The sequence below is a fragment of the Balearica regulorum genome, chromosome 15 (genome assembly GCF_011004875.1).
Source record: "Balearica regulorum gibbericeps isolate bBalReg1 chromosome 15, bBalReg1.pri, whole genome shotgun sequence".
Lineage (NCBI taxonomy): Eukaryota > Metazoa > Chordata > Aves > Gruiformes > Gruidae > Balearica > Balearica regulorum.
The window spans coordinates 17,385,173-17,411,503 of NC_046198.1; the positions used below are offsets into that span (position 1 = coordinate 17,385,173).

Consider the following 26,331-nt stretch of genomic DNA (forward strand, 5'->3'; position numbering starts at 1 on the left):
CCAACAGTTGTTATGCTGTCCTTCAAAGCATCTGCTACAAAACATCACTACAGGCAATGAAGCTGATAGCATTATGTGAAAAGGGCCATTAAATCACCATTTAAAAAATAATTTTTAACCTACACTATTGGGGTCACTAATTAAAAATCAATTCCTTTCTGTGTTGCAAATCTGACAGTAATTCTGCCTCCAACGGGTACAGCAAGATTAACAGCACGTCAGGTAAATGCAGCTGGGAAATGACATTTTCATTAGTGATTTATTGGGTGTGAAATTTCCACCATGGTGAAATATTCATGAACAATGCAGGTTAGAATGTCTCCATAAATATCCACATTACTAATTACTGCTGAAGCCCACACTGGATTAAATGTTCACAAAGCAAAGCATTTGCAAGCCACAGGAGAATTACCTAGGACAAGACTTTTAGGGAGAAACCAAAAATACACAAAGCCCAATAAGCAGCAAAGAAAGAGGTTTTCTGCTAATCATAGTGTATCACCTTTCCTATCCCCCAGAAAAAAAAAAACAACCAACCAAGAGAAAGCAAAGCAGAGCAATGCAGTCTCCGTCCACTGTTAGTCCTGCCAGGGACCGATCCTGGACCTGAAGACCAAGTGGTGGAAAAGTTGCTGCTCCTCCTCAGCCTAGTGATACCCACACCAGCAGCTGTAGAGCAGAGCCTACTTCTTTTAGCACATGGCTTCAGCTAGTTATTGCTTTTATACTGAATTCCAAGAAAGCTGAATTGTCACAACATTCGGAAAGGTTCAGATAGGCAAAACAAACCCAGCAATCAGAGACCTCCACCTTTGTCAGCGAACCTCTGCGTAAATGGCAAAGCCAGAAGACCGAGAGGTAGTAAGTGGAACAGACCTGCAGGCAGAAGAAGTACCTGCTCTCGGGATCATCAGCAACTGGTATACGAGCTGGTGCTGGCTGTTACGTGGAGCCAGATCGGGGCCTGCACACATCCAGAATCTGCAAAGGTGAATTTAAGCCACGCTGGCTTCCAGTCACCGGTACTTTGATGGTTTTTTATTTTCAATTAGATCACATCATAGATCCGCATTAAAGCACAATCACGCAAACACTCACAGAGAACAGGCACTCTCTGCGGTGGGAGAGACTGGAGAGGAGGCCACCACGGAGCCCTTGGGCTGGGATGGAGACCTCATGAACTGCTCTTGTTCTTGACAGATTGGTAACGTGGTGCCCCAGACATAAACACATTTCGCCTTGTTGTGGGCAGAAAGATAAACCTGCAGTCTTGATTAAACAGGGGTTTCTTTTTTCTTCTCTTTTTTACAGATCTTCCACATGACACATTGCTAAAGCCAAAGTTACTTCTCTGCCAGATTTGGTGCTCGGTCAAACCAAATCTTCTCTCATGCTCGATACTTTCAAACTGGTACGGCTTTAATAGCATTTGTTTTCAGTGGAATGAGCTGCACTGGGTAACGGGGCCCAGACCTGGAGAATAAATAGACGGCCACAGCTAATAGTCTGTTAGGTCTTCTCTGGCACCTGACCGCCCCTGAATAACAACGCGCAATATAAAGACATTTGGAGGGAAGCACAATCCTCAGAATACTTCATGTTTTGTAGATTGGAAACTCCAAACTGTTTAAAAATAGCTTTATGAAATCCAATTTTGCACAGTTTGGACTAGATAGAAGAAACTAAAGAAGCCGATGAAAATGCAAAAGCAGCAAGTTTAAGTGACTCGAGCGTCAGAAGCAGTTGGAAGACAACGGGAGTAATCCATTCTGGTCATTGCCAGCCTTGCACCAGGGTTTCTATATCTCTTTTTGAGCTCATTGTTAAAAGCCTCCCTACATATTACTAACATTGTTGTTGCTGACTAAAATGCTTAGTAATGACACAAACATCACTCAAAATCAAATTATCAGATGTACAGACAACATACTCTAGTATTTAATAGTGTGTTAAATGATTGCGGGGAAATGTTCTGTGAAGTCAGTGAAGCAGCAGCAAAAACTAATTCAATTCTCAAATGACTAAAAGTGAGAAACTGTTCTTATAAAACCAATATTGTAAAAATGCATGCTGGCATACACTGCTGACTTCTAGGGGAGGGAGAAGGAATTTCTTCCCCTAGCAATAAATATCTCATTTTGGTGAGTGATGTAGTTCACCTTGAATCAAAACTGCTCTATGTGCCTGGAATAACAGTGTCCAAAATAATTTTATGAGGAACGTTGTATGTTCAAAATACCAGTCACGATTCAAAACTATTCATCAATGATCACAATCTGATGAACATATGGATCTCAGGTTAAATGAAAGTCATCTCAAATTTCTGGAAACTGCTGAAGAGCAAGAGCAGAGTCTTTCCCTTATCCTCTGGAGCAAACAGCACCCTGCCATAAAACTTGCCTGGAACGTGAAGGGTTTCCCATTGCCCTAAATCAGTTAAATGTGTACCGATCCTCACTTAGCCTTACCAGCCTTGTTCTGGCAGCAGTCCCAGGGGAGCTGCCACCAGGAGAGAATCCCACAGCCATTACCTGCTTCCAAAAACCTCACATCAACAAGAAAGAGTTTTCATAATACATCCTGGGAAAGTCAAAATCAGCCACAAATACGTTGACGTGTCAGCTCCAGACTTCTTCAGTTATAAGAACCACAACATTTTCTGTTTCTTTCCATTGCCTGAAAGTTAGAACTTGTTTATGCTCAGTAGGAGTGTGCTTTGAATAACAGCTATTACCTGTCCTTCCACATTACCATCTCACAGGATCAATAGCAGGGCTGTTTACAGAGCAGTCGGGGTGGATGGGGGTAGTTCAGCATTTTAAAGCAGATGTAGCTTTGTCTTGACCATTTCACATTATCGAGGCTTGCCTCAGGTTGAATGCCAGTGCCCAAGACTGTGCATCAAGAGGATTTCTTCCTTCCTTCCATTTCTGTTGGTGCTCAGATTTTATACCACTGCCTTAATGTTTTTTCCTTTCTTACTCATTATTGGAAACGTTTATAGTATATGTTACCTCATTTGAAACTCTTGAATCCAATATTCAGATTTTACAACGAAGTCACATCATGAGAAATCTTCTGGCTTTTATGGCGTTGCTCCAAACCCACAGCAGTCAGACTGAGGCATCCTTGAACTCCTCACTTTGAACCCCAAGGGCTGAACTGTTTAAGCAGTCGAAGGACTATCAGGAAGCTCGTGATATTCACTTTACCTTTAGCATTGTGTTTCTGGAACCACTGAGCTCCCCTAACCCATAACAACTCTCAGCAGTATGAAGTATTGAAAATATTTTCTTCAACTCAGAAATCCTTACTTTTTGTACTTCCAAATAAGACACACACACACCCCGACACCTTAATTTCCTCTAAATTTACCATTAATCTCATTGTTTAAATAAAACTTAGAGAGATGATTAAGGAAGGGCTGACCTGGTGCCCAGATGCCCATGCTGATCTGTGGTGCCCACGTAATCAAGGACCAATTCTCGTGGCTGTCGCTGATTTCAGGTAAGGCGGAAGTACAACCCACGGCGAGACAGCGGCATGCTACCAAGGCAGGTGTGGTGAAGTAAAAGAAAAGATCCTTTCTAGATTCTTCACAGAAGAAACTACTCAAATGACAAAAATCAGTGAAGAGCCGATGCTAATTCCCATTAGGTTTCACCATCCGATCACGCGATTAACAACTGTAAAGAAGCACGAGTGGAAGTGATAAGGACGTAACTAAGCAGGCAGGTGCAAAGTGCCTGTGCCACCTCTGCCCACTTCCTACTCACACATTACAACTACTTCTGCTTGCGTACCCTGTACGTAAAGGTACCTCGACACCATACATACCACTTACACCTGACCCCATGGCCAGCATTTGTGTCTTTTAACGAGAACACCGTTAGAAATGAACAACTGTTCACAAGGTAAGGACCTGTATCCAGAAAGAACTTTTATAGCTATTATTCACATTTGAAATGAAAACTGCTCCTAGACTTTAATACGTTTGGAATTATATCAACTTCAAAAACTACAGAACTTCTAACTGTCTCAGAAACATATCACTGAACGAATGAAACCACCTTCTTGTGTATTAGAGAGATACACCGTGCTATTTTGGATCCCATGTTATTTCTTTTGGAGAAGGGTTTTAATGGTGCTTGAGGTTAAGTAGTATGTAATTGAAAAGACAGAATAAATTGATAAAAGTTCTATTAAAAGACCTGCCAAAAAAAAAAGAACACAAATCTTGTTATAAACAAGAAAGCATAGTATGGTTGAACTCTGTGCCTCTTATAAGCTCTTTTTTTATTAATGTTTTCTTTACAATGCTCAGCATGTCCTTAAAGCCTTGAGCAAGTCGCAGCAATCGCAGTGGCGCTATATATTGGCGAAGAATGGCTGCTGCAGTGTTCTCTGCCTGTAATAGAAACGGAGTTTTATAAACAAATAAAAAAGGCAAAAAAAGCTATAAAGTTCCACAAATGTGTGCTCCCTAATTTATACAGACTTGGTTTCTGTGAATGGGCACACAACACCAGAAATCTCACTTCTGCATTCATCCAAGCCTGCAGATCTGATGCTCTGTGTTGAGTGTCCCCCAACAATTCCGTCTCAGGTCCCTGCAGTAAATAACGGAGGGCAGCACGCGGGAGGACTGTCTTCCCCCGGACGCGATGGGCTGATTTGTAGCCCTGCTTAGCCTCTCTCTTCTCCCCACTGCCAGAGGCAGATTTGAAGCTCTGCAAGTGCAGGGCAGGAGCAGTCCCCACGCTCCCCCGGATGCAAGCACCACCATTTCAGCTGTGCAACATCAAAGATCCCCCCATATTCCTGCACTCCCCAAGAGACTACTGCAGAGCGTCTAGTGGGCATCTCAGACTGAAGAAACCCTCTAGTGCCTTGAGAAAAAGATTATAGTCCTGGATCTGTGGCTTTGGTGAGCAAAATGCCAACACCGATGGAAAGACATTTATCACTGTGGTACAGAACAGAAGCATCTCATCAATGTTAACAATATTCCACCACTGCAGAAAGCACAGAGCTGTCACACACAGCCCTCCCCTCTGCAGCACACAGCTACTGAGGTGCAGATACAGCCCGGACCCGAACTGAACCCACCCAGAGTTGGAGAAGAGTCCCAATTCATTTTACTTATTGCATATTGTACTTTACATTTGGTCCTTCTTGCTTCTAGCTCTTATTAAACCTTTATTTAACTTCACTGGCCTACTAATCACCAAATTCCAAACCTAACTATTTTGCCAATCTGTCCAGCCGCAAAAATTATCCCTAATGAAAAGTATTCTCTAGCTACCTTCTGTATTTGGGGGAAATGGGCAGCACAATTCAACAGATACCATGCACAATCCTTTTGATAAGATGCTGTAAACCATCTTCCCAGAAACAGAATTCATTTGCTCTCTAGCAAAAGCATCTTTTATGCCATTTATGGACTCAATAGATAAGATTTCAGAGAGACGTTATAGATACAAGATATTCTCAAATGGAATATTCAAGAATATCGATTTTCGCAGTACAGTTGCATCGTATTCCCAAACATCAAAACACATTAAAATGTTTTTAGGTGGATAGCTGAAAAAAAGACATCAAATGCCCATTAACTACTTGCTTATAGAGACTTAGCTTTTCTAAAAGTGCTCAGGACAGTCAGGGACACAAATCCTAAGGACTTTTTATTACACTTATAATCCTGTCCCTGCCTGGCATGTTTGAAAATAAATAAACAAAGCACAGAAAGACAAACAGAACAACAACTCAGGCAGGTCCCACGGTCAGTACTCAAAGCCTTTGTTCAACTCCCACCCCTGCCACCAGCTCTGCTTCCGGCTATGGGTCACTCCCTTTGTCTGTCGGCTGCTCTCTTACAGCGGGTACAATACTCTGGGAAGGGGAAGCTGACCGGGAACTACCCAGCAGGTACGGCTGGGAAGTGGCAAATGTGCTGGATACAGTTGTCACATACTTTAATGGGTAAGACAGACTGCTCTGGGAAGCAAATAGTATATTTAAAAGTCTCGGTAGGAGGAAGGAAAAAAAAAACCAAACAAACAATAGACAACTCCAAAAGAGAAGGTAGGGAGAAGATCTGGTCCTTCTAAAGTCAATGGGAATTTTGCCTTGACTTTACTGCAATCAAGCCTTCCCCACTGAATACACGTGGTCCTGTATCCGATCTCTAAACCCATTCTGTTTGATGCAGTACCACAATTCTACCTTCTGTACCTTCCTTATCTATTTCACAACTCGGGATAAAAGGAGGATACAAGGGGAACGATGAAAACCTGCAATCAGTGTACTGCAGAGGAGGACAGTGTGCTGGCATGTGTGAATCACGATTGTTTCGGCTTACAAAGTAATCTTTTATAAAGACAGGAAGACAACTCCTGCAGCATTCACATTTTCCGACACAGCCAGAATCCTTCAAAACCTGGCGTGCTCAGAATGTGATCCCGAGTTCCATGTGTTACATTGATTTTATAATTGATTACATTCCCAGGGTCAGTATCTGGAAACCTGTAAGACATATTTTTTTCAGCTGATTTGTCTCCCCAGACAGCTGCTGCTTACAAACTCCGACTTTCCAATAGATGATGACAGCACAGTGAACGATGGCTCAACTATTGCGATCGTTCACTTCCACCCTGTGGGCTGCAATCCAAAACTTTCCTATAGTTCATTTTTTCCATACATTAAATGATTATCGGGAAGAAGGTGTCCAGATTTCCACTACTGTGAGTGCACTGAATTGTGAGTCAAAATGTTGCAAGGGGCTTCAAACACATCTGGCGTGAAGCGACACACGCTGCCACTGCTGACCGCCTTTCCCTCTGCTCAGCAGAAGTTCATCTCAAGACACGTCTTCCATTTGTAGCTCAATACTTCCAATGCCTTGGTATTTTACAGCCTGTTATTTCCAGGCACTTACTTACTTGTAAATATACAGCTAAGAATCCAAAGTCCACTAAAATCAAAGAGAGTCCACCCACTGACTGCGAGGTTGCAGATTTAACCCCAGGCAGATTTGGCGAGACCAGGCTTTCCTGGGGAAGTATGGTCTTTCTGAAAACCCGGGAGCCCGTCACTGCCTGCTAAGGTACCGTTACTACTCACAGACACCAGGGAAACGGGGACACTGAGGATGTGCTATCGCCGCTGCCCCGTGCCAGAATACGCATACGGGGTGCAAAATCACACGTCAGGAACAAACGAGTAACTGCGCGTCCCCTACCCCTGCTCGTGCCTCCCAAGGAAAGCTGTACGGGCAGGTCCTGGGATCGCCTTCACATATCGTCCCAGCGGGCCGCTGCCAGAGCGGCGTGCTGCACAGCCCTGGAGCAAGCAGGGGCAAACACCACTGCTGGGGCTAGAGGGAAGAATGAAACAGAGAAAAACCATCAGTGAAACACTGGGGAAAGCCAAGAAATGAACTCACGCAAACAACAAAAGCCTCTTAGCAACGCCCTTCAAAATCCCCGCAGCTGCAGGACAAGCGACAGCAATATCCCCTCTCCCCTCCCAAAATGCTTGCAGCCCGCTGGAAGGAACTAGTATTGGGACGCGCGGGCAGGAATCCCTAACTGAGGGAGTCTGACTTGTTCAGGGATCGCAGAGGCCTTGCGGACAAGGACTTCGCTTGCCCCCCAGGCACACCTCTGCGCACGAGAAGGCACCGGGCCGGCGGTTCCCCTCCAGAGCACTGCCTCCTCCCCAGACAGGGATTTGTCTCGCCAAGTGCAGAGGCATCACTTTGTAATTTTTAGTAAACAACAGCACCCTAACTGGCTTTAATGCCTGACCACTTCTTCAGAGGTTACCACTTCTCCTTAGCTGGCCGTTATTTTGCTGTGATTAGTTACTGGTTTCAACCTTAGCATTTTATTCACAGTAGGACAGGAGTCCAGTTACAGTCCTCCAGTGCAAAACACATTATACAGTCCTGGAGAAACCAATTCCTGCTCCAAGGAGTTTACAGCTGAAATCTGTGATTGAACACTTGTTCATGTCCTTATCTTGAGGGACGTAGGTTGTTCCAAAGACTCGAAAGTGATTATTCATCCTATTCGTGAATTCAAGAGTGCGCATGTATATTTGCACAACTGGAAAAGGCCGCAAGAGCTGGAACAGCAGCAGGTGGATATAGAGAGAGATAATTGTGACTAACGCAATAAGCAGCGGCTGCAGAAGAGTAGCTGCCTAGCTGTTGCTGAATATTTTATTGGCAGTACGCTAGGGGCAAAAATCAAGGAAAGATTTGAAAAAAAAGACAATGTAGTGTTTTGTAAGCTTTTAGGAGAGCTTTTCTTGTGCATTATTATGGGAAAAAGCATGAAAATGTCTGATGGAGATTGGATTAATGGCTTAATTTCTAGGGAGTATTAAATTACCTGGCACACTGTAGAAACATTTATAATTTATAAGTAAAATGGCATTAGCAATTTCCACAAAGCTTAGAGAAAGAGTCTAGCCAAGAATTATTATATTCAAATCCAAGGTTCACACTTCAGGACCATGTTTAACTCCCATATCCTGTAACAGGATCCACCAGGCAGAGGAAGACATCAGTTCTCCTACTTTCTCTGACTCGGCTTTCATGCAGACAGGAGTCAGACTGATTGAACCGAGGGGCTGGGAAATAACGGCGCGGGGGAGCCGCACCGCTGCTGAAGGTGAATGCAATCCCACTCCAGCTCCGCCGGTTGTGGATTATACGGCATCATGAACTGGGCAGGACCCTTTTGCAACATCATCCATCGCTAAAACGCATTAGAGAGATGGAAGCTAGAAAACAACATAAAAATCTCTTTCTGCTAAATGATGTTATGGACTGTGGGTTTCCTTCAGATGTGTCAGTATTTTACTTTTAGAGGGATGCTTCACTGCTGTGGCTAAAATAAATGTTGCAAGCAATAAAAATATTACAAGGCTACAAAGGGCCATTTCTCAGCCGCGCAGCTGAGATCTGCAGGCGCGGGACAGGAGTCGTGGTCAGCTCAGCATTACTTCAGACTCAGGGAAGGCGGTAGGGTTTGCCATTTTCTGCTCTGCTGTGTTGTTTATTGAACATTCAACATTTTAAAATTCACTTTCCTTCCCAGTTACCTAATTTCTAACCCTCCCTATTTTTATCTACTGTTTGAGGTTCTCTCATTTTTCAGGCCATCAGGAGGTCCAGGCACCATTGCCTGCCCTTTTAATAGGTGTTCAGGGAGTCGTAGCTGTAAATTTTGTCCACAGAAAGCTGCGTAGGGTGATGAGCACCACGGGTAAGGTCTAGCCATCCTACAAAGATAAGACGACAAGCTAGCAAGAGGCATTATCACATAACGAGTAGTGTGACTCTTCCTTCAAGGAACACAAGAAGGTCATAACCTGCCCCAGTCGCTCTGTGACGCCACTGGCTGCTCGCAGAGCGTGGCATCGCTCAAACCAAACGCGGGGCACGCAGTCCAGCTGTAAGGCATGCAAAACCGCTGACTAAGTCCTACCATCAGAAGATAAACCGAATCCTGCACTGCCTTTATGCAAATACCGTTATCCAAATACACTTGGCCGCTTGTTGGGTTTGCTGGAAGGCGCCCCGTCCTGCGTCTGCAGCGGGAGGAGGTACCGTGTCGGGCAGCTCTCCGTCCCGCTGTGCCACGCAGCACGGCCGTGCCAGGGCGACGGGGAGCACGGCGAGATTTCAGGCCTGCAGACGCCGTAGCAGGACATACTGCAGCGCTGTCACAAAGAGTTGCTGCGAGGCAGGGCTGAAAGCTAGAAACAATACAGTAGGAGGAAGGAGGTAATAAATACCCGATGGAGAATAATTTCCAACTGTTGGTTAGCTGCTGAAAAAAGGCATCAGGACTGTCGGTCTTTAATGTCTTTATAGTCAGCTGTGGCTATGCAGTGCAGTTCAAGAGCTGCCGATACAATTTATTCTAAAATATTCTGAATGTAGTGCTAAAAATAATGGAAAGCAGAATTACCCACAAGGAGTGCCCTTTCTAATAATCTTTAAAACACATTCACACTTAATGCTGCCTTTTTAAACTTCTGCAAAACGCACTCGAGCAATGGATTCTGTGCAGCAGGGAGGTATTAATTTAGCACTTTAGTGCGAGTCTGGTTTTGCTCAGTTAACTTTAGGCTATTGCTGTTTTATTGCGTGAATAAATTAGTCAGGTCCTATTTATTACATATCTTTATTTGGCTTTACATCTTTGCTCTGAGCACTGAGGGTGAACGGAGGCAGCTGAGGCTCAGACATGGTGAACTGTCCAACACATCGAGATGTTTGACTGCGTTCTGATCCACTGGCCAGAACTGTGAACATCACAAGCTGCATTTTATCTTCCAGGAAGTTTGTGACGTGCAGGAGGAGGGCGGGTGCCTGCTCCCGAGCTGACCCATCACACAGGAACACGGTCCCACTGAGCGGCACCTTACTGCCATGGCTCCTACCGGCTTCGAAAGGTCTTTTCGGCATGAAGACCAAATTGATGTCCCAAAGGGAAGAAAGTCTTTGGGAGCTCTACATGAAAGAAATGCAATACCTCGCTTGGTAACTTTAAATAAAACACCCCTTTAGATGCTGCAGGAGCCACTGACTTTGCTCATTCTTTAAGAAACCTGCCAATTTCAGCAGCAGTCCTTCTCTCTCCCTTGACCTAGAAGTGATTTTACAGCCCAGCCTCCGTCTTTGCTCCACACCAGAGCATTCTGGAAATGGAAGAAACATTAAAGTATTCGGGTGCGGGCAGCACATCGGCAGTAATGTGATTCAAGCATCTCCTAGCAACGAAGAGGGGTTGGTTATCCCCAGCACCGCTGTGTTCGATTTGACGAGGAGCCGTGCTAAAGCTGCGGGTCTGGGTGTGCCCCAGCCTTAGGGGACAAGAGCAGCCCCACAGCAACGCTATCTGGTCATCTCCTGGCAATGTCCACCACCCACCCCACCCCTGGGTCTTTTTTTGCCAGATTTTAGTGTTATTTTGAATTCTAAATGAGGTCATGGCCTGGCACATCCGAGTGCGCGAAAGCCCTGGGATCAAAGGTCTGCTCGGGACTTCTGGTTCTCCCACTGACTGCCAGCACGCTCCAGAGAGGAGCATCAAACCCTGCTGCACATCTTCTTATGCAAATATGAAATGGCTTAACACTTCCTGGAGCGGCAGCAGCAGGTAATGGCAGATTGGAAGAACCCAGACATCCACAATATAACTTCTGTCGAAAAATGCGGAGTCTTCTGCAGTGCCAGAGCTCTGCAATCCCCAGGATGTTTTCCCTTTGCTTCACTGGATGCTGAACCTTCTACTTTTTACACCTGGCAGCGTTTCACTGATCATACTGGCGGCAGGGAGATAGGAAAGAAAGGAGCAGTAAAAACCTACTTTTAAAATTACATTCCCTTATAAATTCACTTAAATATGAGAAACTTTTTTTTTTATTGTATCAGTTGAAAAAAAAAAATCAATTTGACAAAACTTTCTGAATTTCTTAAGTTCTGAACTTTAAATAGAAGCCCTAAGTAACTAATTTTACCTGTCTTGTAACCCCTACTACATAAAGGAGAAACAAGCCTGCTCTTGTACAAATCCTGGGCTGCAGCAGGTGCTAAATCCCTCTTCTCTAACGACTTCTGCTGCCGAAGCAAAGTAATTGTTTTTAAATGCTGCTCAATACTTAGCAAAACTAAACTAAAGATTAATGGTTTATAGTTTTCATTTGTATTTCCATTAGAAACAAGAAAAGCAGCCAAGCAGATATCCAATTACCTCTGTGCACAGCCTTCCTCCAGTCTGGTATGGTCTGACCAAACAAGTGTGTTCTGTGTTTTTCAAAGAAAAGGAAAAAAAATCTGTCCAGCAACAAACCTGCCTTTACCCCTTTGAATCTCGGCTGTCGTGAATTTTCAAGCCAACGGTTTCTCTGCTGAGATTATTTCTTCTGTTTGTTGGAAACAAATCAAATCCTGGGATGAGGATATTATACACCCATCTCTTCCACAGGTTACAGGAACTAACTGGGGGTCTCTTTCTGATGCTTCTTCACAGTTCTACGTAGTAAGTGCTAATGAAGAATATATAAAACAGGATCAGGTTTTTATATAAAAGAAGTCGAACTCCGTGCTGATGAGAAGATTTGGTCTCCCTGGCCTGCCAGCCAGTTTGGATTTGGACAGGAACAGTGGCCGGGGTCATTTCAAGGTTTACAGGAAAATTTGAAGACTCCCACCAAAGAGACTGCTTGAAGCAAGCGTTCACGCCTGAGACGTCTCTCTGCTTGCGTGACAGGGACTGGGCACAGCGATTTACTTCCAGTTGACATTTTGCTACTGTTTTACATAAGAGGCCAAGTTGGGAAAAACACAGTGCACGCAGGTGACACGTATTTTGGGAAGATTTTAACAAATTTTTTCACTTTATAATCTTACCCCTGAAATTCATAGAAGACTTTGCAAGGAGTGTTTCATTCTTGCTAATGCAACAAGAATGGAAAGAGATCACTCCATTTCTGATGTGGATGACAGCAGTTACTTAACAGAAAAGGGAAGTTTCATACAAACATCATGGCGAGAACTGGACACAAACAGCCCCTGTAAATGGAAGTGCTGTTTATATACCTGCCCTGCAGCAACCTCAAGCGGCGTTTGGCCAGGACCAGTTATTGGCTAACAACATGGGACCTCTGATGGCCCACTCTGAACCCAGACTTCGTGTCACAGCTCTGAAAGGCACCACCACCTACAGCAAGTCCACGCAAGCTTCAAGCATTGGTTCACGATGGAGGGAAAAACCAAACGGGAGCTCCTGGGATGCCGCCAGCACTCCCTGGAAGGTCCCTGGGTTTCTGTAAGAATTCTGTCTCAAAACTGACTTGATTTAAACTCCAGACTTGGAAGATCTGCTCAGGTAAGTTCAAAGTTGTGAGGCTGCATTTGAACCTGACCAAGAGGAAAAATACGTAACCAAACCGCAACAAAAGATAAAGCTTTGCATGAAACGCGCTACCCTTCACCACAAGTACAGGTCGTAAGAGACGCGAGCCTTGGATGAAAGCACAGCAGTGGTAGTTCTGTCCTTTTAAACACCAAAACTACCAAAATAACTCCAACATAGCTTTGGGCACCCTTTTGTGTATTTTTCCTCCCTACTGGCACTGAACTGCCAGGAACACTGAAGCATTATAAAACTGATTTATAAGACACCATCACTACGGCCAGCCGACCTGCAGTTGCCCCGCATGGCTATCTGTATCGTCACGCACTTGACCTCACAGTCACCCGGCTGTCCTTCCCTCCGCCAGCTCGGCTGGCCCGCACGCATGTTCCTGACCAACCAGAAATGCCTCACGAAATGGTGTTGCAAGTTCGTATATCAGAGGCTCCAGCTTTTTAAAGTGTTTCTGCAGTAGATTCTCATACTTTCAGAATCTAAAACAATCTCAAAATCTCATTCCTTGGCATTTACTTTATACTTGAAAACAGAGACGTACTATAAAATTATAATAAACCAGCATTTTCCACTGAATCCTAAATATTAAATGCATTGCTTTTACAGGATATTTTAAACACTAACTAGGAAAATAAATAAAAACCTGCACGGGCCACAGCTCTGCACAGCCTGCCCTCGAGGAGCAGGGACGCCCCAGGCTCCGTGGTTCTCTCCAGTCCTTATCCAGCTGCACAAAAATACCTTCTTCTATTCAAAGGGCTCATTTCAAAGCCGTGTCTTCATCTAGCAGAAGTTTCCAACACCTTACACAGTGCTTTTGAGAGACATTGATACAGGCAGCGGGAACAAAACAGAAAATGCAGTTTAAAAGATGAATCAAGGGATCAACTTTTGGGGCCAGACTGCCTTTTCTTGTCTGGGGACTGCTTTGGTCCTGACAGCCTCACAAACACCAGCAGAAACAATACGGCGAGACTAAAGTTTTGCCTTAAAAAAGCAGCAAAGAACTTCTGTACAAATATTGAATTCTGTGAACAGATTTCTCTTTTATTAACTGCTTCAAAAAGTCATTTTACAGCAAGCATGTTGCATTAGCGCAGAACATCATTTGTCGCGCTGGACAATACCAGTGTGGGCACTGACGTTTTCCCCTGCTGCTCACTGTAACGATGCATAAGATGTTAACTTGTCCTATTTAAGCGTTGCTCCTACTTTTACTCCACGGGCACAAACAGATATACGCATAAATATGTACTTTCTTCTATTTTTAATATAAAAATACATTTTGCAGGGAGATGAATGTAAAGCACAGTAGGGATTCTATTATCGCACTTACTGTGAGGTAACTGAATAACCTCTTCAGACATTCATATTTTCAAAACTTCAGCAACTACATCTATAGATAATTATTATGCAAAGCATATTCATGTCTGAGTACTTCAGTAGATCTCAGTGCAAACACTTGGGAATCCATTCCCAAATTCTGCGCCTGTCTGCAAGGGCAGCTGTGACAACTTTCCTGCCAACGCGTGTCCTTTGGAAGCTCTTCCTCGGGGCCGGCTAGGACGCGAGGCTCCAAGAAACGCAACGCGTGTGGCCACTCCCGAAAAGGACCGATTTGGGCTCAGGACTGCAGAATCCACAGTGAAGTAGGGGTTTCTGAGAACACAACTCCTAAAGCCTCTGAAACTGTTCAGAGCTAACAGCAGAGCAGTAATGGAAGAAATAAGAAAATAATAAAACCACGAATATGACACCTATTCACAGATGCCTGTAAAAATATTGAGCTATTATTACTGAATACATTTCTGACACAATAGCAGTATCTCTCTAACACAACATTTCAGAATTTCAAATAAGAGCAGACTAATGTTATGTTAGTGCCTCTCGCAAACATAAACTGCAAAAAGGTGATATTTCCTCTATCGAGGGAGCAAAGTACCTGCTGCCCAGGGGTCTCTGGACCCTCCTACCCTGGCATTGAGCATTTTGGTGAGAGAGAAGTTAACTTTAACCTGACATCTAGCTAGACAGCTGGGTTTCAATCCGAGAACGCAGGAAATTGTTTCTCCACGGTTATGTCTACGTGAGCGATACGGGATGCAGGAGAGAGAGTTGCTGTAAGTGGGGATTAAAAGTGGTCTGTGGTTAAGGAACTGGAGTCAAGAGGTATAATGAGGAAGATGGAACCTGACTCAGGTCTGGTTTTTAGTTGACCATGTAGGTACCACATAATGGGGAAGGGTCCCCTTCAACACACTGTCATCAGAAGTTAGTGAGTCATAAAGAATGGAACTTCATAAGGAAAATGAATTTCCCAAAATACAAAGAATTAATTAAAAAAACCCCAAAGCATTTCACACCCAGTGACACTAAAGTAAAGGGAACTCGTTCTGTGCATTAGGCAGTATCATTCCCATAGGCTGGGAGGGAAGGAGGATTTTAACAAACTAATAAAGAGATACAGATGATACAATTGGGTCAATAAGACCAGAAAGATGGAGTTTCATTATCCTATCCAACACTGCATACTGTGCAACCAAGTGTGTTAAATGAAAACTTTCAGCTATATGATTTCAGGATGTTAAAAACAACATAATAACAACGTGTACTTGGATGCTAATAATGGCACTGTAAATAGACATAAATTTTAGCAATCAAGGCCACTAGAGTACAGTTGTCATTAAATGCATAATAAAAAAACCCCAACCACAACTCCGAGTGGGAGCAAAAAGCAAATCAGAGCTGCCTGGTTGCTCTGCAGGCGCCGGTTGTGCTGACACCACGCACAGCGTTAGCACAAAATTAGGTGCAGGCTTGTAGCACTGGACTCTAGCACCATTTCCAGCTCCTCAGACGTTTCTCGGTGCCTTTTGGAGATGATACGGTTTCACATTTGATGTTCAAGCTGATCACTAAAAACATTCATTTCCACTAACATAGAAGCATCAATGTGAGGCCCAGGAAGGCACTGGGAAGGGATACATTTAGGAGGTGTATTACGTGGTTGTGAGAGACAAAGTCAGCTAGTGCCATAACTGGGGATAGCCCAAGAAGTCTCAATAGCAGCATCAAAGTTTTCAATGTTAAAATACATGTTTACATTCTGCCTTCTGTTAATGTTCTATGATATTTGTACTACTTGTACCACAGCACAGGAGATTAACTGCACATTATTGGCAAGAAACACATCATCTGCACAGATGAAAGGCAGACACCCTCGATAAAAGCAGTTGTTCGCAATGACAACTCCATTCCCTCTTCCAGTTAGTCACAATTTTTCATAAGCAATGCTAATTTTTCTTGAAATTAAATGGTGGCCATACTTCCAACAAAAACAGAGACATCTTTTGATAGGTCCTCTAAGTTGACTACTTGATGAGTACCACAAACTGCTGTGTCAGAGACAAGACAGGAGACGAGGTCAGCCATCTGTCTGAACAAGTTTTGCAGAGCGTAGTTGAGGAAACCTGCTTCTTGCGTAGAAGAGAGACACAAACTCTGTGTTGAGAGTGTTTCAGCTTGGTGTGCTCATTTGGAGCAGCAGAAGGGATTAAATGGTGACTGAAGGTTCTTCCCTTCTCTGTTTTCTGGGTCAGTTATCTAAACCAGTAGACAAATGGCACACGGGTCCTGTGACGATTCCCTGCACAGAGCTGAATTCCACCGCCATTCCACCAAAATCAATGAGGTGAACACTTGCAGGGTGACTTTTATATATCTACAATGATATTAACCTCACTATTTAAGCCATTTAAAATGATAAATAATTCTGATGGTTTTTAATAATGTTCAATTTCTCCCTAAGATGACTTCTTAGATTTTGACGCATGACATCAGCCCGCACCACTCTGCCACATTACACAGCATGATGAAATGCAGAGAGATAAATCACAGCACAGCTAATGAGGCATAGCAACCAACATCAGAACAAAAGTAAGCTCAGACAAAGATCGCTCCGTTTGGCTTTGATGACTCTCTCAGCCTCCCCCCTTCCTCTTCAAAACAAGAGAGCTCTGCGGGTGCTCCTTGGCTGGAAATAACACTGTAATGATGAAGCAGAGTTGCACAGTGCAGCTCCTCGGGAAGTCCTTCAGCAGACCCACCGTGGGCACACAGGAGCCACGTGCAAGTGCGATAAGGTATGAGCACACGTTAAGGCCGTACACACATTCAGCGTCCCTGGGCAGAAGAGCACAGGGCAGGGGGCTGTGACCTCCCGGGGGGTCCCCAAAGCCAAAGTCCCTGGTATCTGGGGATTTGCTGATGCTGGAGCTGAGAGCAGGCCAAGGAATCTGCCCTGAAGCACCTGCAGGAACCAGCTGGGTGCAGCAGTGCACAGCCACCCTCTCCTGAGCCTGGCACCGCCTGGGAGGACCGTTCCCGCGGGTGATCGACACCTATTGCATCTGTTCGTGCAGAGAAACTGCCTTAAAGCCTCAGGGTCTGGCTACTTCTGAAGCAGGCAGATGTCGTCACACAAGGGCAGGGAAGGGCAAGCTGTTGTGATGAGGAAATTACACCAGGTTCTGTGCAGCAGATGTCCCAGGCATGGGAAAAGGCAGCTAAAAGGAATTTACCTCCCTCCCCAGCACCAGCTATCACAGCTGCTCAGAACCGCCAGTAGGACCAGGGGCTCGTCCTCCTCCCTCGCTAGGGGTTGCCTGTCTGGGAAGTGCTTGTGATAACAAACCCTGGTCTTCAGACTGCCTGGCCACAGCCCCGGAGGAACAGGTCTGGGTTCGTGGTTCTGCAGTAATACAGCGCCCAGAGATCACGCAGCTTTGCGTGATGAAACCAGGCCTCCAAACAAGGCAGACAGGTTCACCGGTTCAGTCAACACAGCATCTCGCTAATGAATCACGTGAGGTTTCAGAGCTATCTACGGCTCACATACAGTTTGGTGAAGGTATCTGAGTGCAAGTTTTTGGCTCTTGTTCACTTTAAAGATCACTAATGAAGCGATAGGCAAGAATACCAAAAAACCACCAACCTCTGAAAACCCCCTCTCAGAAACTGCAGGCTGCACTATGCCTCCGAGTGTTGACAAAGTATGAAATAGTTTCTCCAGAAAAAGCCTCCTGAGAAAAGCCCAAGCGCAGTTTTCAAGACAGATCACGCAGCCGGTGTGGCGGTTTGGTTCGGTACCTGCCCATCCCATGACAAAGGGGCATGGAAACGCCCTGCTTAGAATTCGGTAAGGCTGGCCACTGAACAGCCAGCGTACCAGTCTGCTTGCAAACAAGGAATTTTTTACTGAGTTGTCTGAAGGACCAAAATCCATCCAGATGCATTTGCAAATAATGCTTTAAGTGATCAGTTATTTTGCTCCTCCATCTGCATATATGGATAGAATGAGAGCTTACACTAAGAAGTATCCTACCAACACTTAATCACCCACTTTCCATTTAGGCAGAAACTACCAATCAGAAAATGTCTTCCTATCAATTTTTTTGTTTGATATTATCAAGGACAGCAAAAATGAACAAGGATCACATTATTCAAAGCACTCAGTAGATTAGCCTTCTTTTAACATGCTTTGATGAGGCAAGTCACCACCACAATGTTGTTTCAGAACTAAATTGTATATTAATTACAAATCAGTTGATATCATCTTGACAGCCCTACAGAAGTCCTTGCTTATGACGAAATCTGCACAAAGCAGTGAGCTCAGTTCTCAGTACTGCATCCCGGCACGCTGCTGGCCGTAGCATTTCCAGTTTGCACGGATGGCTACAGATCACGGGGAGCACAAGTCGCCTTCGTGCCCTGGTCCTCTGCCTCGTCCCTGGGCTGCAGTACCTGGTGGTGCAGTTCCCTCTGCTGTCCCCCGCACCGGGGATCATTTCTGAGCGCTGCTGCGGCTGTAACGACTCTGCGAGTACAAATCCTCACAGTCAGAAGTTGTAATGAAATTCCCACAGGACTAACCCAAACTCCACTCCTTAAAGTATTGCCTAAAGCAGGATTAGTGAAAGGTTTAAAAGACTTAAAAAACCATCATCGTTCTTTTTTTGCACTGACTGTGGATGTCGTGTTTCTCCAGGCCTTTCAAAACTGAGGGCTCTTCACTGCAGAACGTATCTCAAGCTGATTCTACACGAGTCTGAACAAATTGTGCAAACCGCTGATCACCATAAACCCCTTTCATTTGATTCTTTGCCGTACATTTTTCACCATTTTCAGATGAGAGGTAAAAGGGAGCACTACTGCCAAAATACCATTCAAACCTGGTCTGAACAGAATTGAACAATGCTGTATTTAAAATGCCAGAAATCACAGTGGTTTGTGTTTACAGTGTCCATGGCACAGAAGTCTCATTTCTGTTAGTCATTTCTTTCCACCCTAAATTTAGTTCTTGCCATCCGTCCCAAACGCTGAGATTTTAAAAACTCCGCTGAATGATCTTTTTCTCTATTAAATACTCTCCGAAGGACGAGGAACCACCCGTTGATAGTCACTCCAAATTCTAAAGATTAATTTATCAAAGATAAGATCTGTTCTTATAATGCAAATCTCAAAGAATATCTGGTTAGACATGGAAGGAAGAACAGCTTTATCATATAAAATATTAATTGGTTCACATGCTCTTTAAAATACAAGGGTCTGATATGAGATCTAGTAAACCTAAATGTTAGATCATACTTGCATAGAGCATAGAGATAAAAGCTGATACGTATCTTCCTCCAATATGAAGAAACTCAGATATATTCTGCGACTCAAAAAAATTTCCATTATTTATGGTGCGGTTTCAGCTACACCATGTTAAAAGTACATCGTGATAGGGTCCTGTTACCCAAACGTAATTTCTGATACCAGAAAATTTTCACTACAAAAAAGAAATCTACATTATCGGCAGAATTATCATGCTTGAGACTCCGTGCTCCTGTACTCAATTCTTACCAGATTTACAAGGCATCAGGGATGCGACTCAGAATTAAATACAAGAAAGCTTTGCTTCACTCTGCAGAACACATCGCTAATAGAAAATGAGAGACTGCAACTACCACAAAGCCTCGTAAAGGAAAACGGGGACACTTTCATTTACTATAATCCTTTATAAATGGTCCTTTGAATTCGTAGCCCAGCTACGCCATTGACTTTCCCAGCTTATTCAAAGTCCGTCACAAGTTGTAAAGGCAATGCAACGAAACCAGTGTCGGTACCTCGATGGCGAGAAGGGGCGTGCTATCTGCCACTGCCAGAGGTTGGCAGCTCCTGCCCCGAACACAAGCACCTAAGTGGGACATCACGTCAGGTGGTGCGAGTATCACATCCCTCCCACAAAGTTAAGACAACTCTTTTTTCCACTTTTTTTTCTTTTCTTTATTATATGTAAATTTGGATATTCAGAACCTTTATTTTCTCACTGCTCAAACCTGTGCGCTGGCAGTGACCGGGTGGACACGAGTACGACCGACAATCCGCCGGAGGGCTATCAAAGATCTCACAGGGCGCCTGCGTAGAGTTACTGCAAAGGGTATTCTGTAGGGGCACGCAGGTCTGCAAACACCAAAATGTGGTGGTCAAAGTTATGCAGCACAATGCGAGCGTGTAACTCCGGTGAGACCATACGGAGAACTTACACCAAAGGCGTGAGGACCCACAGACGGAGTCCCTGGGCTGCTGCAGGGTTTGACTTCCACAGGGGAAGGGCACTCTGCTGCTAGTCATCCTCCCAGGGCAAAGCCTCCCGTGGAAACGTCTGCAGTCAGAGTCAGTGCTTCAAGCCGTTCTGCAGACTGGCATTTAACAAGCTGTCAGGATGACTTAAAAATAGTACAGGAACTAAAGGAAAAACAAAGTTCTGATTTGCTTGTTCTGCTTTCCCTGCTGTGATTTTGTCAGGAATTGGCCATCTTAATTCAGCTTTGCTAGTTGCCAGAAAACGGCATCATTTTGTTTTAATTTTGTTTCCTGGCTGCGTTTGCCAAACTAAGCCACCAGCAATCGTCCATCAAAGACGGGCTCCAGCAGCTCCCACCAGAGCCCGGCCCAGGAGCCCCGGCCCTGCTCTCGCTCCTGCTGCTGCCGACAACGGCGCCGCGGGCTGCAGCTGCCTCCTCGCTCTTCCAACCCCCATTTATAAAAGCAAGTTACAGTTACTGCCCAGGATGTTGTGAAGGAAAACCGACACTTTTATAAATGCTTACAACTAGAAATAGTTAATGGACGTATTCTTTTGTGAAGCTGTAAACTTTCGGTTTTAGTTTGAAGGAAGCATGAAATAAAAGAAAATAAAGCATCTGCAACGTTGAAATCAAAGCTGAGATATCCTCCGACTGGCTCTGATCTTTGCATTGCTTGCAAGACTGAGATCCTTCTCCAGCTGAAGCGAGGGCTGTTTCGTCTGTCAAACTAGTCCAACCAAGGTAAACATCGAGCTTTAACTACCACAGACAAAACGAGAGTGAGCATGCAGCTCTTCAAAATGCAATGCAATATTTTGTGGGGGGTTTTTTTGCAAGTGCCTGTCCTTCATTACCTTGCTTAAGCCTTAATATTCAGACATAACAATAACATGGTTTTGAACAGGATTTAAGATTCCTGGAAACAGGCCATTTGGAAAACCTCACAACCTTGGTTATAAGATCCAGGGCTGGCTAAAAGCACCCAGGGGCTTATTAAAAGATATATGGCCCATAGCTAGAATTCAGCAAAACATAAATACGACTACAATTTGCCATTAGCAAGCAAAAGGCAACACTTACGCCTTCTCCTGAAATACCAAACGATTGGGTTTTATTTACCTCGGGTGCCAGTGAAGCCAATAATGCATCATTCCTGAGCAGCGTAACATGATGGCTCCCGCAGTATTTAACAAAATCATTTGCAGGCCGTGAAGTTATCAAAAGCAACCTTCTCCAGAACGCGGGGTGGACGTTCCTGCTGGGTTCCATTTCGGGATACCAGCTTTCTTATTTAGCAGGCTGGCTGGCTCACGGGCAGCTCTGGCACTCCAGCCCGCGCGCGTGCTAAGCGTGAAGGTGACGGTGCGCTGCGCACCGCCGTGCTGGGTATTACCCCAGCTGCAGGAGACTGTCAAACTGGTGGTAGAACCACCGGAGCTTTCAGGGTCACCAACTTTTCAGACTGCCCACACACCTTTCCCTACAAGTAGAGTTCAAACTAATATTCCACATTAATTCCTGACTCCTCTAGACAGATTTTGAAAATTTAGGATTCTGCTCCACCCATGAGGTTTTTTTCTAATTCAATCTTAAATTAAAATCATTCACATGCACAATGAAACAACAACCAAATGAGAATCAACATATTGGTCAAACACACATGGCCCCAAAGACTTACGGGGGCCTAAGAAACCTGCCTTTCTCACCACCTTGCAGCCTTCGGTTACCTGCAGCAGCATTCATTTTCCCCTCAAAGTAAAGGGAGGAGCACATTAAGGAAAAGTAGGGCTTTCAAGACTTTTGATTCTTGCTAATTCATCTTACAGGAAAAGAAATTTCAAAAGATCAGTTATCAACATGCAGGATTTTAGGTTGACCAGAAAAGCCAATAAATCAACCTCTCAGACTGAAAAAAAAATAAAAATCTATCCTAAGGTATTTTGATACCAGGACATCTTAGTTTTAGAGGAACAGACAGTGCTTCTGTAGTTAAGATGAATATATATTTATGCCAGTGCAGAGGGTAAGTTTAAGAGACACACGTGTTCGGAAAAGATTAAATCTCTGTTCCAATAAAGCAAAATATTTGAGATTTGACTGGGACGGGTCGAGTATGTAGCAGTTTGAGGCAGAAAAATCTTTCTTTTGATCTTAAAACAAAGGTTTCCTCTTTCTCCCATGAGGAATGATATGGATCTACCTAGTTTCAGCCCACCAACACAACATCCACCTTTTTGTCCCCAGCACCCACTAATTCCTGGGGTGCTATCTGTGCCCAAAGAGCTATGCACAGACAGCTGCAACATATGGGCTCCTGTCAAGAAAAAAACCCAGTTATCCCCAAAAGGGAAGTCTAAAGGGAAAAGGTTATTCATAAATTGCATAAATATCTTTTGCCCTCCACAGATTAACTCTGAGCAAATCTCTTGTCCCCTCATCTTGCTGAGATACGGCCAGGGGAAATGTCAGGCTGATCTTTAGCAGGTTCCTGCTCTCCAGACAGGTATTTGCAGAGAGAGGAAGACAGAAGCTGCACTCTCCTCTTCCCCCCTGTAAAGACTTCATTATCCTTAGGTACAGTCTTTAGAGATTTTTGTAATTTCCTCGTATTAAAGGGATATTAAAAAAGAAGGCTTAGTATGTTTATTATCTCTAATACTACTGTAGGAATAGTCTTTATTAACTACTTCTGTGAAATCAATACAGAACTGTTTCCAAAATCATGCTGGCCCTCCCATGACGTTGAATCGCAAAGAAAGTGTTGTAAGCACAGAGCATCCTTTTCCTTTCCCTGCCACGTCCCTGCGCTTCTTGGATGTTGCTGCAGTGTGGCGCAAGTATGGGCGTGGAATAAACCTATGCAAGGCCAGTGGTCATCACCTAAGGAAAAATTAAAAATCTGAACTTGGAATAGAATACAGGCTTACTCCTCAGGCTCAGACTGAAGAGGCAATTGAGGGGCCCTTTCTGGCAGCGTTTCTTGATCCTCCCTGACTTCTCAATGGCTAAAGTTAGGTGAGAGGAGTCCCATTCCCGTCCCTGGGTCAGGAGCCTTCTATAGATTTGCTTTGCAATGTAAAACAGTCTAATAACTTTGTCTTTGTATAACAAAAAAAGACTAGCAACGTGATCAAACTTACCACCTTTGTCCAAAACAAGAAGATAAAGAGCAAGAGACCTGCTACTCTATTAGATAAAGTGCACGTACATAGCTAGGTAGTATACAGTAGAAAGATACATAGGATTTCTCTTTTATAGGGAAAAATTCTGCCTCTGGCTTTAAGTTTGCCTTTTTGTATTATGATATTTCGAATCAATATATTCTTCAATGTCTTGAACTTGACTCCCCCCTTAGGCTACAGATGAAAACTATCCCCAAGGAATTTACAAAATACTTTTAGTTAGGAAGGAGAACAGTCTATTTTACGATCGGTTTGCAGAAAAAGCCCTAACACAGCTAGTCCCCGGGTAGCTTCTCTTTTCACTTTCCTTTAGGTGTTCTGTTGTTAGAAAAATATTTTCCAATATTTTCCTGTATCAAATTCTCTTGTAACAATCCTATTTTTACTTCACTTTTATGAGACTCTGAAGAACATTGCTTGGTCATCATCCAGCACTGTATTTCTTTTCATGTATCAAATTCCATCTGTGACAGATATCCAACTGCGCTGAGACTATTCTTTAGCTAAGCAACCTGGAAATACTGCTTTTCCACCCATTTTCCTTTTCAGACTTTCCAGTTCTGTAACCGTCTAAATCTTCCTTGGTGAAATCTGGCTTATTTCTTGTACCAACACACAGACCAAATTATTCAAATGCTCCTTCGCCATCAAAAAAGGGTCCGTGAACTTGTGCTGCTGAGCTGCTCTGTAAAACCCGAGCCTGACCTCATTTCCCAGTGAGCACCTCCTCCACCTCCCACATTCCCACGCGCCTGGCCGCCTGTTGAGCTCCTCGGTGATCCGTGGCTGCCAGGCTGCGACAGCGGCTGCCCACGTCCCAGTTTCAAAGGTGGGACCAAAGATGTCTACATGTAAACCCTAAACCCGACCTCGCTGCTCTGCGTGTTTCTTTGAAATCTTACCTGCCTAAAATCCCAGCAAGATTCATGGATCCTGCTCATGGATGCTCCAGGTAAACTTCTGCTGTCCCTTCCGCTCACCAGAATATACCTCAACAGCAAAACTGTACCCATTTTTGTATATTTGAATAAATCCCTCCCCAAAACGATCCAAAAGCACATAGCCTTCCTGCATTACTGACAAAACAAATTCATTTACACATGCGTGGAGGATGTTGCTGCTTTTAGAAAGCACCTCTTGCGTATGTAAAAGAGGAACTTGGGAGAGCTGTCAGACGTGGTTTGTGCCCTTCTTTTTATTCTCATACACTCACCCTGAAACAAAGGATTAGAAAGCAAAATTGTCCAAGCCCAAAGTATGGAGAGGAAATGTGGGCAAGGAAATAATTTTTTAAAAAGTTCTAAGGAACTGAATTTACATATCTTCAATCTGTAGGCAGCCCTGCAAACCACATTTCCTTCTCTTTGAAAGCAACTGCTCTCTGCATTCACAACACAGCCTAACAAATTCCATAGCAACCCTGTGAAGTGCACAAATAATAGACCTCAATAAGTCACAATAAGAAATTTGAGAGCTGCGGACAGGAAGAGGTCCCAGAGGTGCTTCGAAATACCCGATTCCTCAGGATACTTGTCACCCAGCAGCCACACTGCCTCTTCGAGTGATCCGCATTCAGCCCGTGTCTCCGTTGCCCACGGAGCCCGTTTTCCGTTGCAGCAGCACCACTCACCGCTCGGCAGGACTCCCCGAGGGGAAGGGCCCGATGCCCTTCCGGCTGCCACGCGCCATCGCGGGTGGCTGCGTGGAGCGACGGGACCAACCAAGAGGCAGGGCAGCACCCCCAGAAAACAAGCCCAAGCATAACCAGGACCTTCCCCCTCTGTACGTCGTGTCACCCACTTCAGAACAAGCCCCTTGGGGATCCTGCAGCAACTGATATGGAAATCCCACCACTTCTACGCAGCCAGAATGGTCAATTCCTTCTTGCCAGACTTAGTGGTAGCCATATATGTTTGTTAAAAATAAAATAAAATATTTTTTTTAAAAAGATAAATATCAAACTCTGCTATTCCTATCAGTAGCGTTTAACATTTTCTTTAGGTTCCATATAACATACATAGTTGATAAAGTAACAGGAATTTGTGAATCTTGTCACAGTAACAGAGATATAAGAAAAATATATTTTTGGTTGCAACCACTACTGAAATTCTTAATTAAGAGCTGCATGAATATTTATTCTTTCTGATCCTCTTGAAACTCCTCACTTAGCTGCATGAAGGAAATACTTACTTAAGATACGCACACTATCTGGTCCAGCTAAGTCAAAGAAATTGCACATAAATAAAAAACATTTCAGTGCTAAAATTATTTCTTGGGACACTCAAATAACTCTGTTTCTCTAACAGCACTGGGCACTGGCAGGGACAAACCCTGGCAGAAGATTGCTGGGGTTTCCTGAAGAAAAGGCCAGGACCTCCCGTCCACTCGGAAAATTACAGCGGCCGGAGGACATCCACATGTCCTCGTCTCCAAACGCTGAGGGCAGAGCGCGGGGGGCACGGCAGGGCCGGGCGATGGTTTCCACCCGTCTCTGCTGCTGGGCAGGTGAGGAACAAGCTGCACCGCGGCCGCCGGTGGGGAGCTGGGCAGGCAGGACGCGGGCAGCTG

General features: G+C 44.4%; 1 long non-coding RNA gene across 1 annotated transcript in view; it reads right to left on the bottom strand.

Moving 5' to 3' along the window:
* Positions 1-7,300: 7,300 nt before the first annotated feature.
* Positions 7,301-26,331, bottom strand: part of LOC142604007 (uncharacterized) — a 93,970-nt gene continuing 74,939 nt past the window's right edge. The window contains exon 3 of the long non-coding RNA XR_012837899.1: positions 7,301-7,375. This is a non-coding gene — a long non-coding RNA (uncharacterized LOC142604007). The remainder of the gene's footprint in view (positions 7,376-26,331) is intronic.